The sequence below is a fragment of the Lissotriton vulgaris genome, chromosome 10, assembly GCF_964263255.1.
Source record: "Lissotriton vulgaris chromosome 10, aLisVul1.2, whole genome shotgun sequence".
Classification (NCBI taxonomy): domain Eukaryota; kingdom Metazoa; phylum Chordata; class Amphibia; order Caudata; family Salamandridae; genus Lissotriton; species Lissotriton vulgaris.
Genome location: NC_141698.1, coordinates 535,757,977 through 535,774,567, shown reverse-complemented (window position 1 = coordinate 535,774,567; position 16,591 = coordinate 535,757,977). Strand labels below are relative to the sequence as shown.

Below are 16,591 nucleotides of genomic sequence, written 5' to 3'. Positions count from 1 at the left end.
AGGGCTCGTCCGGGATTTGAACCCGGGACCTCTCGCACCCTAAGCGAGAATCATACCCCTAGACCAACGAGCCACGCAAGAGTCACCTCTGACACGGCTCCAGGGGTTAGTGGCAGCTAGCCAGTACATGCTGCTCTGTTCTGCAATATGATTGCTGTCTTTTCCATGACCGTCATCAAACAAGAAATTAAAAAGCCTCTGTCCTTCAGACAGTTTGTTTGCTTTAAGTGTCTGCTCGTGGTGAGGACAAGAGAAGCATTTCTTCTCTCATGCCTTGCTTTCATGAAGTAGGCCCACCCTACAGAGCAAAGTGCGAGCAAGCGAATGGCGCAAGCTATCGTCACTTCTCTTTTCGAGCTGTCACTGAGATCTCTGGAGCACACTACGTCAGGCTGGTGAGGAATAGACAGCCTCTATTATCTCAGCTTTTCTATAAAGTGAGCCAGTAAATGCAAACACTGTGAAAAACAGCAAGCTGCATTTCTGCCCGGTCTCGAACCAGGGACCTTTCGCGTGTAAGGCGAACGTGATAACCACTACACTACAGAAACAGACACTACCTCAGGAATCTTGTTGGCGTGTATTGGGTTGGAACGCACAGACTAAGGGCCAACGTCCTTGAAGCTCAAAGTTGGGCTCTCCTTACCCGGTCTCTCTTTCTTTGGAAGACAGGAATGAGGACCACTTTTTTCCCCAAGAGGCGATTTTGAAACCATATCCTGAAATGACACTAGAAAAACTCTTTGCATGTAATGTTCCTACACTGCTGGTCCAGCCCAGAAAAGCAGTTGCAAGGAAGTCCTGCACTCCTTTATCATGTCAAAAGTGGAAAATAGCGTGCAGGGTAAGGAACCTTCTCGACATACACAGCGTCTTATAGCATTGAAAAGAAGAAAGGCTCCTATATGACAAGCAGCCTGAAAACTTCCACAGGATGGGCTCGTCCGGGATTTGAACCCGGGACCTCTCGCACCCGAAGCGAGAATCATACCCCTAGACCAACGAGCCTGAGTGGCCAGGAGACATTTTGAACAATTACTGAAGTGTCTTTCAGAAAACAGCAGGGCTATTTGGCTCGTCTCCCTATAAGTGAGCCACACAAAGTCATGTTTTCTCTCAAGTTGTTGTTTTTTCACTCCAGCAAGGAAGGGGGCAGCCAATCTCCTATCGGCCAGTGAACAGTAAAAAGGCACAGATGAGAACAGCAAGCACTTTCTGGCACTTGTACTCCTCTGCAAGTCCTGGACCCTTGCTCCATAGACTTCCACACCAGAAGCAATGAAGGGCCCACCATTTCTTGCGCCTGAGAAAGAGGTGTTTGATATTTGGATTCAAACGCGCTCGCTCAGCGCTCGATCAGGCTCGATCAGGCGAGATTTATATGAGTGGCTCACAGGCCTGAAACATTCACCTGGGAGACCCAGAGTGGCTGACTTCCCAGTATGGCCATTGTTGGGCGAGTCTCCTCCTTTCCTCCTGCCTCAATCTAGAATTGGCTGCAAATCACAAGAGGGAGTGCAATGTCCGTGTGTAGTGCCTACTACCAGCTACCTCTTTGTCTTCCTTATGTAAATTAGAATTTTCAAGGGGGGACCATTGGCAATCTGCTCCTCCCACATAACCAGGAAGCCCTGTTGAACATGTCTGCCTGTGTTGTTGCAGGGACAGTGCCTTCTCTGCCCAAAAGGTGGCAGGAGAGCCTCACAACAAATGATGGGATCAACTGCTTATTTCGAAACCCAGCAAGGCAGTTACTGTGATGGATTGCAAATGTAATGGAAGGTGTGCCTGCGGTGTCACTTTCAGAAATACATGGAATTGTGATTGAGGGCCCAGCCTGGTGGATTTCTCTTTATTTACTACAGGTTCCCGCAAATATTGTGGTGTGTGTGGGGAATGCACTGCAAAAATTAGGAAGACTTAAGGGTGTAAAAGGGACCTGTCAGAAGTGGGATTTGAACCCACGCCTCCATGAGGAGACCAGAAGGCTCAGCATCACTGAAGATCAAGCTCTCTTGAGTCTGGCGCCTTAGACCACTCGGCCATCCTGACGGCTCAGGGTGTGCTTAGTTCTGACTTTTCTGTCTGCACCTGCCAACGTTTCCACTTACAACGTTCACAGAAATGTCACAGGTGTAAAGGCCCCAACAATACAACATAGCTCACACAAAATAAAAATAGGCCCAAGAACAACCCCCAGATGATCGATGGAGATAACTTTGTTTCGTCTGCAAAGGTAAAAAAAATTCTCGCGGCTCACCGTGTTCAAAGACCACCTCTTCTTAAACTTGCATTGAGATAATAAGGTTTTAGAGTGTGCACAAAAAAAGCATCCAATGCACAGTGTTTCTGCCCCGTCTCGAACCGGGGACCTTTCGCGTGTTAGGCGAACGTGATGACCACTACACTACAGAAACTACCTTGGTGCTTTCTACTGTTAGAGGAAAGTTTCTCTCAAGTCTTCACCCTACTTCTATTCTGCTGTATCAGCAGCGGCTCAGAATGTGCAGAACAAGTGTGAAAACCTCAGAGATATCATCCAACATGCTTGCAATTAGACGTATTCAAAACTCACTTGTGCAGGCATCGACAGGCAAATATCTGATGCCTAAATGCCAGCGAGTACAGCTTGGGAAAGCATCACCTGGGACACACTGAGACTAAGCAGGTAGGCAGATAAAGCATGGTGATCCATTTTTCTTCTGAGGTTAGAAATATGTTGTGCAACAATGCACCCAGTATAACGAGAAATAGTCAGGCATAGTGCTTTTTTAGTAGGGTTTGTATGTTTACCTCTAAAAAGGGCTCGTCCGGGATTTGAACCCGGGACCTCTCGCACCCTAAGCGAGAATCATACCCCTAGACCAACGAGCCACGCAAGAGTCACCTCTGACACGGCTCCAGGGGTTAGTGGCAGCTAGCCAGTACATGCTGCTCTGTTCTGCAATATGATTGCTGTCTTTTCCATGACCGTCATCAAACAAGAAATTAAAAAGCCTCTGTCCTTCAGACAGTTTGTTTGCTTTAAGTGTCTGCTCGTGGTGAGGACAAGAGAAGCATTTCTTCTCTCATGCCTTGCTTTCATGAAGTAGGCCCACCCTACAGAGCAAAGTGCGAGCAAGCGAATGGCGCAAGCTATCGTCACTTCTCTTTTCGAGCTGTCACTGAGATCTCTGGAGCACACTACGTCAGGCTGGTGAGGAATAGACAGCCTCTATTATCTCAGCTTTTCTATAAAGTGAGCCAGTAAATGCAAACACTGTGAAAAACAGCAAGCTGCATTTCTGCCCGGTCTCGAACCAGGGACCTTTCGCGTGTAAGGCGAACGTGATAACCACTACACTACAGAAACAGACACTACCTCAGGAATCTTGTTGGCGTGTATTGGGTTGGAACGCACAGACTAAGGGCCAACGTCCTTGAAGCTCAAAGTTGGGCTCTCCTTACCCGGTCTCTCTTTCTTTGGAAGACAGGAATGAGGACCACTTTTTTCCCCAAGAGGCGATTTTGAAACCATATCCTGAAATGACACTAGAAAAACTCTTTGCATGTAATGTTCCTACACTGCTGGTCCAGCCCAGAAAAGCAGTTGCAAGGAAGTCCTGCACTCCTTTATCATGTCAAAAGTGGAAAATAGCGTGCAGGGTAAGGAACCTTCTCGACATACACAGCGTCTTATAGCATTGAAAAGAAGAAAGGCTCCTATATGACAAGCAGCCTGAAAACTTCCACAGGATGGGCTCGTCCGGGATTTGAACCCGGGACCTCTCGCACCCGAAGCGAGAATCATACCCCTAGACCAACGAGCCTGAGTGGCCAGGAGACATTTTGAACAATTACTGAAGCGTCTTTCAGAAAACAGCAGGGCTATTTGGCTCGTCTCCCTATAAGTGAGCCACACAAAGTCATGTTTTCTCTCAAGTTGTTGTTTTTTCACTCCAGCAAGGAAGGGGGCAGCCAATCTCCTATCGGCCAGTGAGCAGTAAAAAGGCACAGATGAGAACAGCAAGCACTTTCTGGCACTTGTACTCCTCTGCAAGTCCTGGACCCTTGCTCCATAGACTTCCACACCAGAAGCAATGAAGGGCCCACCATTTCTTGCGCCTGAGAAAGAGGTGTTTGATATTTGGATTCAAACGCGCCCGCTCAGCGCTCGATCAGGCTCGATCAGGCGAGATTTATATGAGTGGCTCACAGGCCTGAAACATTCACCTGGGAGACCCAGAGTGGCTGACTTCCCAGTATGGCCATTGTTGGGCGAGTCTCCTCCTTTCCTCCTGCCTCAATCTAGAATTGGCTGCAAATCACAAGAGGGAGTGCAATGTCCGTGTGTAGTGCCTACTACCAGCTACCTCTCTGTCTTCCTTATGTAAATTAGAATTTTCAAGGGGGGACCATTGGCAATCTGCTCCTCCCACATAACCAGGAAGCCCTGTTGAACATGTCTGCCTGTGTTGTTGCAGGGACAGTGCCTTCTCTGCCAAAAAGGTGGCAGGAGAGCCTCACAACAAATGATGGGATCAACTGCTTATTTCGAAACCCAGCAAGGCAGTTACTGTGATGGATTGCAAATGTAATGGAAGGTGTGCCTGAGGTGTCACTTTCAGAAATACATGGAATTGTGATTGAGGGCCCAGCCTGGTGGATTTCTCTTTATTTACTACAGGTTCCCGCAAATATTGTGGTGTGTGTGGGGAATGCACTGCAAAAATTAGGAAGACTTAAGGGTGTAAAAGGGACCTGTCAGAAGTGGGATTTGAACCCACGCCTCCATGAGGAGACCAGAAGGCTCAGCATCACTGAAGATCAAGCTCTCTTGAGTCTGGCGCCTTAGACCACTCGGCCATCCTGACGGCTCAGGGTGTGCTTAGTTCTGACTTTTCTGTCTGCACCTGCCAACGTTTCCACTTACAACGTTCACAGAAATGTCACAGGTGTAAAGGCCCCAACAATACAACATAGCTCACACAAAATAAAAATAGGCCCAAGAACAACCCCCAGATGATCGATGGAGATAACTTTGTTTCGTCTGCAAAGGTAAAAAAAAATTCTCGCGGCTCACTGTGTTCAAAGACCACCTCTTCTTAAACTTGCATTGAGATAATAAGGTTTTAGAGTGTGCACAAAAAAAGCATCCAATGCACAGTGTTTCTGCCCCGTCTCGAACCGGGGACCTTTCGCGTGTTAGGCGAACGTGATGACCACTACACTACAGAAACTACCTTGGTGCTTTCTACTGTTAGAGGAAAGTTTCTCTCAAGTCTTCACCCTACTTCTATTCTGCTGTATCAGCAGCGGCTCAGAATGTGCAGAACAAGTGTGAAAACCTCAGAGATATCATCCAACATGCTTGCAATTAGACGTATTCAAAACTCACTTGTGCAGGCATCGACAGGCAAATATCTGATGCCTAAATGCCAGCGAGTACAGCTTGGGAAAGCATGACCTGGGACACACTGAGACTAAGCAGGTAGGCAGATAAAGCATGGTGATCCATTTTTCTTCTGAGGTTAGAAATATGTTGTGCAACAATGCACCCAGTATAACGAGAAATAGTCATAGTGCTTTTTTAGTAGGGTTTGTATGTTTACCTCTAAAAAGGGCTCGTCCGGGATTTGAACCCGGGACCTCTCGCACCCTAAGCGAGAATCATACCCCTAGACCAACGAGCCACGCAAGAGTCACCTCTGACACGGCTCCAGGGGTTAGTGGCAGCTAGCCAGTACATGCTGCTCTGTTCTGCAATATGATTGCTGTCTTTTCCATGACCGTCATCAAACAAGAAATTAAAAAGCCTATGTCCTTCAGACAGTTTGTTTGCTTTAAGTGTCTGCTCGTGGTGAGGACAAGAGAAGCATTTCTTCTCTCATGCCTTGCTTTCATGAAGTAGGCCCACCCTACAGAGCAAAGTGCGAGCAAGCGAATGGCGCAAGCTATCGTCACTTCTCTTTTCGAGCTGTCACTGAGATCTCTGGAGCACACTACGTCAGGCTGGTGAGGAATAGACAGCCTCTATTATCTCAGCTTTTCTATAAAGTGAGCCAGTAAATGCAAACACTGTGAAAAACAGCAAGCTGCATTTCTGCCCGGTCTCGAACCAGGGACTTTTCGCGTGTAAGGCGAACGTGATAATCACTACACTACAGAAACAGACACTACCTCAGGAATCTTGTTGGCGTGTATTGGGTTGGAACGCACAGACTAAGGGCCAACGTCCTTGAAGCTCAAAGTTGGGCTCTCCTTACCCGGTCTCTCTTTCTTTGGAAGACAGGAATGAGGACCACTTTTTTCCCCAAGAGGCGATTTTGAAACCATATCCTGAAATGACACTAGAAAAACTCTTTGCATGTAATGTTCCTACACTGCTGGTACAGCCCAGAAAAGCAGTTGCAAGGAAGTCCTGCACTCCTTTATCATGTCAAAAGTGGAAAATAGCGTGCAGGGTAAGGAACCTTCTCGACATACACAGCGTCTTATAGCATTGAAAAGAAGAAAGGCTCCTATATAACAAGCAGCCTGAAAACTTCCACAGGATGGGCTCGTCCGGGATTTGAACCCGGGACCTCTCGCACCCGAAGCGAGAATCATACCCCTAGACCAACGAGCCTGAGTGGCCAGGAGACATTTTGAACAATTACTGAAGCGTCTTTCAGAAAACAGCAGGGCTATTTGGCTCGTCTCCCTATAAGTGAGCCACACAAAGTCATGTTTTCTCTCAAGTTGTTGTTTTTTCACTCCAGCAAGGAAGGGGGCAGCCAATCTCCTATCGGCCAGTGAGCAGTAAAAAGGCACAGATGAGAACAGCAAGCACTTTCTGGCACTTGTACTCCTCTGCAAGTCCTGGACCCTTGCTCCATAGACTTCCACACCAGAAGCAATGAAGGGCCCACCATTTCTTGCGCCTGAGAAAGAGGTGTTTGATATTTGGATTCAAACGCGCTCGCTCAGCGCTCGATCAGGCTCGATCAGGCGAGATTTATATGAGTGGCTCACAGGCCTGAAACATTCACCTGGGAGACCCAGAGTGGCTGACTTCCCAGTATGGCCATTGTTGGGCGAGTCTCCTCCTTTCCTCCTGCCTCAATCTAGAATTGGCTGCAAATCACAAGAGGGAGTGCAATGTCCGTGTGTAGTGCCTACTACCAGCTACCTCTCTGTCTTCCTTATGTAAATTAGAATTTTCAAGGGGGGACCATTGGCAATCTGCTCCTCCCACATAACCAGGAAGCCCTGTTGAACATGTCTGCCTGTGTTGTTGCAGGGACAGTGCCTTCTCTGCCCAAAAGGTGGCAGGAGAGCCTCACAACAAATGATGGGATCAACTGCTTATTTCGAAACCCAGCAAGGCAGTTACTGTGATGGATTGCAAATGTAATGGAAGGTGTGCCTGCGGTGTCACTTTCAGAAATACATGGAATTGTGATTGAGGGCCCAGCCTGGTGGATTTCTCTTTATTTACTACAGGTTCCCGCAAATATTGTGGTGTGTGTGGGGAATGCACTGCAAAAATTAGGAAGACTTAAGGGTGTAAAAGGGACCTGTCAGAAGTGGGATTTGAACCCACGCCTCCATGAGGAGACCAGAAGGCTCAGCATCACTGAAGATCAAGCTCTCTTGAGTCTGGCGCCTTAGACCACTCGGCCATCCTGACGGCTCAGGGTGTGCTTAGTTCTGACTTTTCTGTCTGCACCTGCCAACGTTTCCACTTACAACGTTCACAGAAATGTCACAGGTGTAAAGGCCCCAACAATACAACATAGCTCACACAAAATAAAAATAGGCCCAAGAACAACCCCCAGATGATCGATGGAGATAACTTTGTTTCGTCTGCAAAGGTAAAAAAAAATTCTCGCGGCTCACCGTGTTCAAAGACCACCTCTTCTTAAACTTGCATTGAGATAATAAGGTTTTAGAGTGTGCACAAAAAAAGCATCCAATGCACAGTGTTTCTGCCCCGTCTCGAACCGGGGACCTTTCGCGTGTTAGGTGAACGTGATGACCATTACACTACAGAAACTACCTTGGTGCTTTCTACTGTTAGAGGAAAGTTTCTCTCAAGTCTTCACCCTACTTCTATTCTGCTGTATCAGCAGCGGCTCAGAATATGCAGAACAAGTGTGAAAACCTCAGAGATATCATCCAACATGCTTGCAATTAGACGTATTCAAAACTCACTTGTGCAGGCATCGACAGGCAAATATTTGATGCCTAAATGCCAGCGAGTACAGCTTGGGAAAGCATCACCTGGGACACACTGAGACTAAGCAGGTAGGCAGATAAAGCATGGTGATCCATTTTTCTTCTGAGGTTAGAAATATGTTGTGCAACAATGCACCCAGTATAACGAGAAATAGTCAGGCATAGTGCTTTTTTAGTAGGGTTTGTATGTTTACCTCTAAAAAGGGCTCGTCCGGGATTTGAACCCGGGACCTCTCGCACCCTAAGCGAGAATCATACCCCTAGACCAACGAGCCACGCAAGAGTCACCTCTGACACGGCTCCAGGGGTTAGTGGCAGCTAGCCAGTACATGCTGCTCTGTTCTGCAATATGATTGCTGTCTTTTCCATGACCGTCATCAAACAAGAAATTAAAAAGCCTCTGTCCTTCAGACAGTTTGTTTGCTTTAAGTGTCTGCTCGTGGTGAGGACAAGAGAAGCATTTCTTCTCTCATGCCTTGCTTTCATGAAGTAGGCCCACCCTACAGAGCAAAGTGCGAGCAAGCGAATGGCGCAAGCTATCGTCACTTCTCTTTTCGAGCTGTCACTGAGATCTCTGGAGCACACTACGTCAGGCTGGTGAGGAATAGACAGCCTCTATTATCTCAGCTTTTCTATAAAGTGAGCCAGTAAATGCAAACACTGTGAAAAACAGCAAGCTGCATTTCTGCCCGGTCTCGAACCAGGGACCTTTCGCGTGTAAGGCGAACGTGATAACCACTACACTACAGAAACAGACACTACCTCAGGAATCTTGTTGGCGTGTATTGGGTTGGAACGCACAGACTAAGGGCCAACGTCCTTGAAGCTCAAAGTTGGGCTCTCCTTACCCGGTCTCTCTTTCTTTGGAAGACAGGAATGAGGACCACTTTTTTCCCCAAGAGGCGATTTTGAAACCATATCCTGAAATGACACTAGAAAAACTCTTTGCATGTAATGTTCCTACACTGCTGGTCCAGCCCAGAAAAGCAGTTGCAAGGAAGTCCTGCACTCCTTTATCATGTCAAAAGTGGAAAATAGCGTGCAGGGTAAGGAACCTTCTCGACATACACAGCGTCTTATAGCATTGAAAAGAAGAAAGGCTCCTATATGACAAGCAGCCTGAAAACTTCCACAGGATGGGCTCGTCCGGGATTTGAACCCGGGACCTCTCGCACCCGAAGCGAGAATCATACCCCTAGACCAACGAGCCTGAGTGGCCAGGAGACATTTTGAACAATTACTGAAGCGTCTTTCAGAAAACAGCAGGGCTATTTGGCTCGTCTCCCTATAAGTGAGCCACACAAAGTCATGTTTTCTCTCAAGTTGTTGTTTTTTCACTCCAGCAAGGAAGGGGGCAGCCAATCTCCTATCGGCCAGTGAGCAGTAAAAAGGCACAGATGAGAACAGCAAGCACTTTCTGGCACTTGTACTCCTCTGCAAGTCCTGGACCCTTGCTCCATAGACTTCCACACCAGAAGCAATGAAGGGCCCACCATTTCTTGCGCCTGAGAAAGAGGTGTTTGATATTTGGATTCAAACGCGCTCGCTCAGCGCTCGATCAGGCTCGATCAGGCGAGATTTATATGAGTGGCTCACAGGCCTGAAACATTCACCTGGGAGACCCAGAGTGGCTGACTTCCCAGTATGGCCATTGTTGGGCGAGTCTCCTCCTTTCCTCCTGCCTCAATCTAGAATTGGCTGCAAATCACAAGAGGGAGTGCAATGTCCGTGTGTAGTGCCTACTACCAGCTACCTCTTTGTCTTCCTTATGTAAATTAGAATTTTCAAGGGGGGACCATTGGCAATCTGCTCCTCCCACATAACCAGGAAGCCCTGTTGAACATGTCTGCCTGTGTTGTTGCAGGGACAGTGCCTTCTCTGCCCAAAAGGTGGCAGGAGAGCCTCACAACAAATGATGGGATCAACTGCTTATTTCGAAACCCAGCAAGGCAGTTACTGTGGTGGATTGCAAATGTAATGGAAGGTGTGCCTGCGGTGTCACTTTCAGAAATACATGGAATTGTGATTGAGGGCCCAGCCTGGTGGATTTCTCTTTATTTACTACAGGTTCCCGCAAATATTGTGGTGTGTGTGGGGAATGCACTGCAAAAATTAGGAAGACTTAAGGGTGTAAAAGGGACCTGTCAGAAGTGGGATTTGAACCCACGCCTCCATGAGGAGACCAGAAGGCTCAGCATCACTGAAGATCAAGCTCTCTTGAGTCTGGCGCCTTAGACCACTCGGCCATCCTGACGGCTCAGGGTGTGCTTAGTTCTGACTTTTCTGTCTGCACCTGCCAACGTTTCCACTTACAACGTTCACAGAAATGTCACAGGTGTAAAGGCCCCAACAATACAACATAGCTCACACAAAATAAAAATAGGCCCAAGAACAACCCCCAGATGATCGATGGAGATAACTTTGTTTCGTCTGCAAAGGTAAAAAAAATTCTCGCGGCTCACCGTGTTCAAAGACCACCTCTTCTTAAACTTGCATTGAGATAATAAGGTTTTAGAGTGTGCACAAAAAAAGCATCCAATGCACAGTGTTTCTGCCCCGTCTCGAACCGGGGACCTTTCGCGTGTTAGGCGAACGTGATGACCACTACACTACAGAAACTACCTTGGTGCTTTCTACTGTTAGAGGAAAGTTTCTCTCAAGTCTTCACCCTACTTCTATTCTGCTGTATCAGCAGCGGCTCAGAATGTGCAGAACAAGTGTGAAAACCTCAGAGATATCATCCAACATGCTTGCAATTAGACGTATTCAAAACTCACTTGTGCAGGCATCGACAGGCAAATATCTGATGCCTAAATGCCAGCGAGTACAGCTTGGGAAAGCATCACCTGGGACACACTGAGACTAAGCAGGTAGGCAGATAAAGCATGGTGATCCATTTTTCTTCTGAGGTTAGAAATATGTTGTGCAACAATGCACCCAGTATAACGAGAAATAGTCAGGCATAGTGCTTTTTTAGTAGGGTTTGTATGTTTACCTCTAAAAAGGGCTCGTCCGGGATTTGAACCCGGGACCTCTCGCACCCTAAGCGAGAATCATACCCCTAGACCAACGAGCCACGCAAGAGTCACCTCTGACACGGCTCCAGGGGTTAGTGGCAGCTAGCCAGTACATGCTGCTCTGTTCTGCAATATGATTGCTGTCTTTTCCATGACCGTCATCAAACAAGAAATTAAAAAGCCTCTGTCCTTCAGACAGTTTGTTTGCTTTAAGTGTCTGCTCGTGGTGAGGACAAGAGAAGCATTTCTTCTCTCATGCCTTGCTTTCATGAAGTAGGCCCACCCTACAGAGCAAAGTGCGAGCAAGCGAATGGCGCAAGCTATCGTCACTTCTCTTTTCGAGCTGTCACTGAGATCTCTGGAGCACACTACGTCAGGCTGGTGAGGAATAGACAGCCTCTATTATCTCAGCTTTTCTATAAAGTGAGCCAGTAAATGCAAACACTGTGAAAAACAGCAAGCTGCATTTCTGCCCGGTCTCGAACCAGGGACCTTTCGCGTGTAAGGCGAACGTGATAACCACTACACTACAGAAACAGACACTACCTCAGGAATCTTGTTGGCGTGTATTGGGTTGGAACGCACAGACTAAGGGCCAACGTCCTTGAAGCTCAAAGTTGGGCTCTCCTTACCCGGTCTCTCTTTCTTTGGAAGACAGGAATGAGGACCACTTTTTTCCCCAAGAGGCGATTTTGAAACCATATCCTGAAATGACACTAGAAAAACTCTTTGCATGTAATGTTCCTACACTGCTGGTCCAGCCCAGAAAAGCAGTTGCAAGGAAGTCCTGCACTCCTTTATCATGTCAAAAGTGGAAAATAGCGTGCAGGGTAAGGAACCTTCTCGACATACACAGCGTCTTATAGCATTGAAAAGAAGAAAGGCTCCTATATGACAAGCAGCCTGAAAACTTCCACAGGATGGGCTCGTCCGGGATTTGAACCCGGGACCTCTCGCACCCGAAGCGAGAATCATACCCCTAGACCAACGAGCCTGAGTGGCCAGGAGACATTTTGAACAATTACTGAAGCGTCTTTCAGAAAACAGCAGGGCTATTTGGCTCGTCTCCCTATAAGTGAGCCACACAAAGTCATGTTTTCTCTCAAGTTGTTGTTTTTTCACTCCAGCAAGGAAGGGGGCAGCCAATCTCCTATCGGCCAGTGAGCAGTAAAAAGGCACAGATGAGAACAGCAAGCACTTTCTGGCACTTGTACTCCTCTGCAAGTCCTGGACCCTTGCTCCATAGACTTCCACACCAGAAGCAATGAAGGGCCCACCATTTCTTGCGCCTGAGAAAGAGGTGTTTGATATTTGGATTCAAACGCGCCCGCTCAGCGCTCGATCAGGCTCGATCAGGCGAGATTTATATGAGTGGCTCACAGGCCTGAAACATTCACCTGGGAGACCCAGAGTGGCTGACTTCCCAGTATGGCCATTGTTGGGCGAGTCTCCTCCTTTCCTCCTGCCTCAATCTAGAATTGGCTGCAAATCACAAGAGGGAGTGCAATGTCCGTGTGTAGTGCCTACTACCAGCTACCTCTCTGTCTTCCTTATGTAAATTAGAATTTTCAAGGGGGGACCATTGGCAATCTGCTCCTCCCACATAACCAGGAAGCCCTGTTGAACATGTCTGCCTGTGTTGTTGCAGGGACAGTGCCTTCTCTGCCAAAAAGGTGGCAGGAGAGCCTCACAACAAATGATGGGATCAACTGCTTATTTCGAAACCCAGCAAGGCAGTTACTGTGATGGATTGCAAATGTAATGGAAGGTGTGCCTGAGGTGTCACTTTCAGAAATACATGGAATTGTGATTGAGGGCCCAGCCTGGTGGATTTCTCTTTATTTACTACAGGTTCCCGCAAATATTGTGGTGTGTGTGGGGAATGCACTGCAAAAATTAGGAAGACTTAAGGGTGTAAAAGGGACCTGTCAGAAGTGGGATTTGAACCCACGCCTCCATGAGGAGACCAGAAGGCTCAGCATCACTGAAGATCAAGCTCTCTTGAGTCTGGCGCCTTAGACCACTCGGCCATCCTGACGGCTCAGGGTGTGCTTAGTTCTGACTTTTCTGTCTGCACCTGCCAACGTTTCCACTTACAACGTTCACAGAAATGTCACAGGTGTAAAGGCCCCAACAATACAACATAGCTCACACAAAATAAAAATAGGCCCAAGAACAACCCCCAGATGATCGATGGAGATAACTTTGTTTCGTCTGCAAAGGTAAAAAAAAATTCTCGTGGCTCACTGTGTTCAAAGACCACCTCTTCTTAAACTTGCATTGAGATAATAAGGTTTTAGAGTGTGCACAAAAAAAGCATCCAATGCACAGTGTTTCTGCCCCGTCTCGAACCGGGGACCTTTCGCGTGTTAGGCGAACGTGATGACCACTACACTACAGAAACTACCTTGGTGCTTTCTACTGTTAGAGGAAAGTTTCTCTCAAGTCTTCACCCTACTTCTATTCTGCTGTATCAGCAGCGGCTCAGAATGTGCAGAACAAGTGTGAAAACCTCAGAGATATCATCCAACATGCTTGCAATTAGACGTATTCAAAACTCACTTGTGCAGGCATCGACAGGCAAATATCTGATGCCTAAATGCCAGCGAGTACAGCTTGGGAAAGCATGACCTGGGACACACTGAGACTAAGCAGGTAGGCAGATAAAGCATGGTGATCCATTTTTCTTCTGAGGTTAGAAATATGTTGTGCAACAATGCACCCAGTATAACGAGAAATAGTCATAGTGCTTTTTTAGTAGGGTTTGTATGTTTACCTCTAAAAAGGGCTCGTCCGGGATTTGAACCCGGGACCTCTCGCACCCTAAGCGAGAATCATACCCCTAGACCAACGAGCCACGCAAGAGTCACCTCTGACACGGCTCCAGGGGTTAGTGGCAGCTAGCCAGTACATGCTGCTCTGTTCTGCAATATGATTGCTGTCTTTTCCATGACCGTCATCAAACAAGAAATTAAAAAGCCTATGTCCTTCAGACAGTTTGTTTGCTTTAAGTGTCTGCTCGTGGTGAGGACAAGAGAAGCATTTCTTCTCTCATGCCTTGCTTTCATGAAGTAGGCCCACCCTACAGAGCAAAGTGCGAGCAAGCGAATGGCGCAAGCTATCGTCACTTCTCTTTTCGAGCTGTCACTGAGATCTCTGGAGCACACTACGTCAGGCTGGTGAGGAATAGACAGCCTCTATTATCTCAGCTTTTCTATAAAGTGAGCCAGTAAATGCAAACACTGTGAAAAACAGCAAGCTGCATTTCTGCCCGGTCTCGAACCAGGGACTTTTCGCGTGTAAGGCGAACGTGATAACCACTACACTACAGAAACAGACACTACCTCAGGAATCTTGTTGGCGTGTATTGGGTTGGAACGCACAGACTAAGGGCCAACGTCCTTGAAGCTCAAAGTTGGGCTCTCCTTACCCGGTCTCTCTTTCTTTGGAAGACAGGAATGAGGACCACTTTTTTCCCCAAGAGGCGATTTTGAAACCATATCCTGAAATGACACTAGAAAAACTCTTTGCATGTAATGTTCCTACACTGCTGGTCCAGCCCAGAAAAGCAGTTGCAAGGAAGTCCTGCACTCCTTTATCATGTCAAAAGTGGAAAATAGCGTGCAGGGTAAGGAACCTTCTCGACATACACAGCGTCTTATAGCATTGAAAAGAAGAAAGGCTCCTATATAACAAGCAGCCTGAAAACTTCCACAGGATGGGCTCGTCCGGGATTTGAACCCGGGACCTCTCGCACCCGAAGCGAGAATCATACCCCTAGACCAACGAGCCTGAGTGGCCAGGAGACATTTTGAACAATTACTGAAGCGTCTTTCAGAAAACAGCAGGGCTATTTGGCTCGTCTCCCTATAAGTGAGCCACACAAAGTCATGTTTTCTCTCAAGTTGTTGTTTTTTCACTCCAGCAAGGAAGGGGGCAGCCAATCTCCTATCGGCCAGTGAGCAGTAAAAAGGCACAGATGAGAACAGCAAGCACTTTCTGGCACTTGTACTCCTCTGCAAGTCCTGGACCCTTGCTCCATAGACTTCCACACCAGAAGCAATGAAGGGCCCACCATTTCTTGCGCCTGAGAAAGAGGTGTTTGATATTTGGATTCAAACGCGCTCGCTCAGCGCTCGATCAGGCTCGATCAGGCGAGATTTATATGAGTGGCTCACAGGCCTGAAACATTCACCTGGGAGACCCAGAGTGGCTGACTTCCCAGTATGGCCATTGTTGGGCGAGTCTCCTCCTTTCCTCCTGCCTCAATCTAGAATTGGCTGCAAATCACAAGAGGGAGTGCAATGTCCGTGTGTAGTGCCTACTACCAGCTACCTCTCTGTCTTCCTTATGTAAATTAGAATTTTCAAGGGGGGACCATTGGCAATCTGCTCCTCCCACATAACCAGGAAGCCCTGTTGAACATGTCTGCCTGTGTTGTTGCAGGGACAGTGCCTTCTCTGCCCAAAAGGTGGCAGGAGAGCCTCACAACAAATGATGGGATCAACTGCTTATTTCGAAACCCAGCAAGGCAGTTACTGTGATGGATTGCAAATGTAATGGAAGGTGTGCCTGCGGTGTCACTTTCAGAAATACATGGAATTGTGATTGAGGGCCCAGCCTGGTGGATTTCTCTTTATTTACTACAGGTTCCCGCAAATATTGTGGTGTGTGTGGGGAATGCACTGCAAAAATTAGGAAGACTTAAGGGTGTAAAAGGGACCTGTCAGAAGTGGGATTTGAACCCACGCCTCCATGAGGAGACCAGAAGGCTCAGCATCACTGAAGATCAAGCTCTCTTGAGTCTGGCGCCTTAGACCACTCGGCCATCCTGACGGCTCAGGGTGTGCTTAGTTCTGACTTTTCTGTCTGCACCTGCCAACGTTTCCACTTACAACGTTCACAGAAATGTCACAGGTGTAAAGGCCCCAACAATACAACATAGCTCACACAAAATAAAAATAGGCCCAAGAACAACCCCCAGATGATCGATGGAGATAACTTTGTTTCGTCTGCAAAGGTAAAAAAAAATTCTCGCGGCTCACCGTGTTCAAAGACCACCTCTTCTTAAACTTGCATTGAGATAATAAGGTTTTAGAGTGTGCACAAAAAAAGCATCCAATGCACAGTGTTTCTGCCCCGTCTCGAACCGGGGACCTTTCGCGTGTTAGGCGAACGTGATGACCACTACACTACAGAAACTACCTTGGTGCTTTCTACTGTTAGAGGAAAGTTTCTCTCAAGTCTTCACCCTACTTCTATTCTGCTGTATCAGCAGCGGCTCAGAATGTGCAGAACAAGTGTGAAAACCTCAGAGATATCATCCAACATGCTTGCAATTAGACGTATTCAAAACTCACTTGTGCAGGCATCGA

General features: G+C 47.4%; 30 non-coding genes across 30 annotated transcripts; all 30 read right to left on the bottom strand.

The window, feature by feature from the left end:
- Position 1: 1 nt before the first annotated feature.
- On the bottom strand, positions 2-73 carry TRNAP-AGG (transfer RNA proline (anticodon AGG)). Its single transcript has one exon. It is a non-coding gene; the product is annotated as a tRNA-Pro (tRNA).
- A 405-nt stretch (positions 74-478) lies between these two features.
- On the bottom strand, positions 479-551 carry TRNAV-UAC (transfer RNA valine (anticodon UAC)). Its single transcript has one exon. It is a non-coding gene; the product is annotated as a tRNA-Val (tRNA).
- Positions 552-936: 385 nt separating this feature from the next.
- On the bottom strand, positions 937-1,008 carry TRNAP-CGG (transfer RNA proline (anticodon CGG)). Its single transcript has one exon. It is a non-coding gene; the product is annotated as a tRNA-Pro (tRNA).
- A 932-nt stretch (positions 1,009-1,940) lies between these two features.
- Positions 1,941-2,052, bottom strand: TRNAL-CAA (transfer RNA leucine (anticodon CAA)). Its single transcript has 2 exons — positions 2,015-2,052; positions 1,941-1,986 (listed from the first exon to the last, which is right to left on the bottom strand). It is a non-coding gene; the product is annotated as a tRNA-Leu (tRNA).
- Positions 2,053-2,344: 292 nt separating this feature from the next.
- Positions 2,345-2,417, bottom strand: TRNAV-AAC (transfer RNA valine (anticodon AAC)). Its single transcript has one exon. It is a non-coding gene; the product is annotated as a tRNA-Val (tRNA).
- Positions 2,418-2,802: 385 nt separating this feature from the next.
- Positions 2,803-2,874, bottom strand: TRNAP-AGG (transfer RNA proline (anticodon AGG)). The gene has a single exon. It is a non-coding gene; the product is annotated as a tRNA-Pro (tRNA).
- Positions 2,875-3,279: 405 nt separating this feature from the next.
- On the bottom strand, positions 3,280-3,352 carry TRNAV-UAC (transfer RNA valine (anticodon UAC)). The gene has a single exon. It is a non-coding gene; the product is annotated as a tRNA-Val (tRNA).
- Positions 3,353-3,737: 385 nt separating this feature from the next.
- Positions 3,738-3,809, bottom strand: TRNAP-CGG (transfer RNA proline (anticodon CGG)). Its single transcript has one exon. It is a non-coding gene; the product is annotated as a tRNA-Pro (tRNA).
- Positions 3,810-4,741: 932 nt separating this feature from the next.
- On the bottom strand, positions 4,742-4,853 carry TRNAL-CAA (transfer RNA leucine (anticodon CAA)). The gene is made up of 2 exons: positions 4,816-4,853; positions 4,742-4,787 (listed from the first exon to the last, which is right to left on the bottom strand). It is a non-coding gene; the product is annotated as a tRNA-Leu (tRNA).
- Positions 4,854-5,146: 293 nt separating this feature from the next.
- Positions 5,147-5,219, bottom strand: TRNAV-AAC (transfer RNA valine (anticodon AAC)). The gene has a single exon. It is a non-coding gene; the product is annotated as a tRNA-Val (tRNA).
- Positions 5,220-5,600: 381 nt separating this feature from the next.
- TRNAP-AGG (transfer RNA proline (anticodon AGG)) lies at positions 5,601-5,672 on the bottom strand. The gene has a single exon. It is a non-coding gene; the product is annotated as a tRNA-Pro (tRNA).
- Positions 5,673-6,077: 405 nt separating this feature from the next.
- TRNAV-UAC (transfer RNA valine (anticodon UAC)) lies at positions 6,078-6,150 on the bottom strand. The gene has a single exon. It is a non-coding gene; the product is annotated as a tRNA-Val (tRNA).
- A 385-nt stretch (positions 6,151-6,535) lies between these two features.
- On the bottom strand, positions 6,536-6,607 carry TRNAP-CGG (transfer RNA proline (anticodon CGG)). Its single transcript has one exon. It is a non-coding gene; the product is annotated as a tRNA-Pro (tRNA).
- A 932-nt stretch (positions 6,608-7,539) lies between these two features.
- Positions 7,540-7,651, bottom strand: TRNAL-CAA (transfer RNA leucine (anticodon CAA)). Its single transcript has 2 exons — positions 7,614-7,651; positions 7,540-7,585 (listed from the first exon to the last, which is right to left on the bottom strand). It is a non-coding gene; the product is annotated as a tRNA-Leu (tRNA).
- Positions 7,652-7,944: 293 nt separating this feature from the next.
- Positions 7,945-8,017, bottom strand: TRNAV-AAC (transfer RNA valine (anticodon AAC)). Its single transcript has one exon. It is a non-coding gene; the product is annotated as a tRNA-Val (tRNA).
- Positions 8,018-8,402: 385 nt separating this feature from the next.
- On the bottom strand, positions 8,403-8,474 carry TRNAP-AGG (transfer RNA proline (anticodon AGG)). The gene has a single exon. It is a non-coding gene; the product is annotated as a tRNA-Pro (tRNA).
- A 405-nt stretch (positions 8,475-8,879) lies between these two features.
- On the bottom strand, positions 8,880-8,952 carry TRNAV-UAC (transfer RNA valine (anticodon UAC)). The gene has a single exon. It is a non-coding gene; the product is annotated as a tRNA-Val (tRNA).
- Positions 8,953-9,337: 385 nt separating this feature from the next.
- Positions 9,338-9,409, bottom strand: TRNAP-CGG (transfer RNA proline (anticodon CGG)). The gene has a single exon. It is a non-coding gene; the product is annotated as a tRNA-Pro (tRNA).
- Positions 9,410-10,341: 932 nt separating this feature from the next.
- TRNAL-CAA (transfer RNA leucine (anticodon CAA)) lies at positions 10,342-10,453 on the bottom strand. Its single transcript has 2 exons — positions 10,416-10,453; positions 10,342-10,387 (listed from the first exon to the last, which is right to left on the bottom strand). It is a non-coding gene; the product is annotated as a tRNA-Leu (tRNA).
- A 292-nt stretch (positions 10,454-10,745) lies between these two features.
- On the bottom strand, positions 10,746-10,818 carry TRNAV-AAC (transfer RNA valine (anticodon AAC)). The gene has a single exon. It is a non-coding gene; the product is annotated as a tRNA-Val (tRNA).
- A 385-nt stretch (positions 10,819-11,203) lies between these two features.
- TRNAP-AGG (transfer RNA proline (anticodon AGG)) lies at positions 11,204-11,275 on the bottom strand. The gene has a single exon. It is a non-coding gene; the product is annotated as a tRNA-Pro (tRNA).
- Positions 11,276-11,680: 405 nt separating this feature from the next.
- Positions 11,681-11,753, bottom strand: TRNAV-UAC (transfer RNA valine (anticodon UAC)). The gene has a single exon. It is a non-coding gene; the product is annotated as a tRNA-Val (tRNA).
- A 385-nt stretch (positions 11,754-12,138) lies between these two features.
- TRNAP-CGG (transfer RNA proline (anticodon CGG)) lies at positions 12,139-12,210 on the bottom strand. The gene has a single exon. It is a non-coding gene; the product is annotated as a tRNA-Pro (tRNA).
- A 932-nt stretch (positions 12,211-13,142) lies between these two features.
- On the bottom strand, positions 13,143-13,254 carry TRNAL-CAA (transfer RNA leucine (anticodon CAA)). The gene is made up of 2 exons: positions 13,217-13,254; positions 13,143-13,188 (listed from the first exon to the last, which is right to left on the bottom strand). It is a non-coding gene; the product is annotated as a tRNA-Leu (tRNA).
- Positions 13,255-13,547: 293 nt separating this feature from the next.
- Positions 13,548-13,620, bottom strand: TRNAV-AAC (transfer RNA valine (anticodon AAC)). The gene has a single exon. It is a non-coding gene; the product is annotated as a tRNA-Val (tRNA).
- Positions 13,621-14,001: 381 nt separating this feature from the next.
- TRNAP-AGG (transfer RNA proline (anticodon AGG)) lies at positions 14,002-14,073 on the bottom strand. Its single transcript has one exon. It is a non-coding gene; the product is annotated as a tRNA-Pro (tRNA).
- A 405-nt stretch (positions 14,074-14,478) lies between these two features.
- TRNAV-UAC (transfer RNA valine (anticodon UAC)) lies at positions 14,479-14,551 on the bottom strand. Its single transcript has one exon. It is a non-coding gene; the product is annotated as a tRNA-Val (tRNA).
- Positions 14,552-14,936: 385 nt separating this feature from the next.
- Positions 14,937-15,008, bottom strand: TRNAP-CGG (transfer RNA proline (anticodon CGG)). The gene has a single exon. It is a non-coding gene; the product is annotated as a tRNA-Pro (tRNA).
- Positions 15,009-15,940: 932 nt separating this feature from the next.
- TRNAL-CAA (transfer RNA leucine (anticodon CAA)) lies at positions 15,941-16,052 on the bottom strand. Its single transcript has 2 exons — positions 16,015-16,052; positions 15,941-15,986 (listed from the first exon to the last, which is right to left on the bottom strand). It is a non-coding gene; the product is annotated as a tRNA-Leu (tRNA).
- Positions 16,053-16,345: 293 nt separating this feature from the next.
- Positions 16,346-16,418, bottom strand: TRNAV-AAC (transfer RNA valine (anticodon AAC)). Its single transcript has one exon. It is a non-coding gene; the product is annotated as a tRNA-Val (tRNA).
- Between the last annotated feature and the right edge of the window lie 173 nt (positions 16,419-16,591).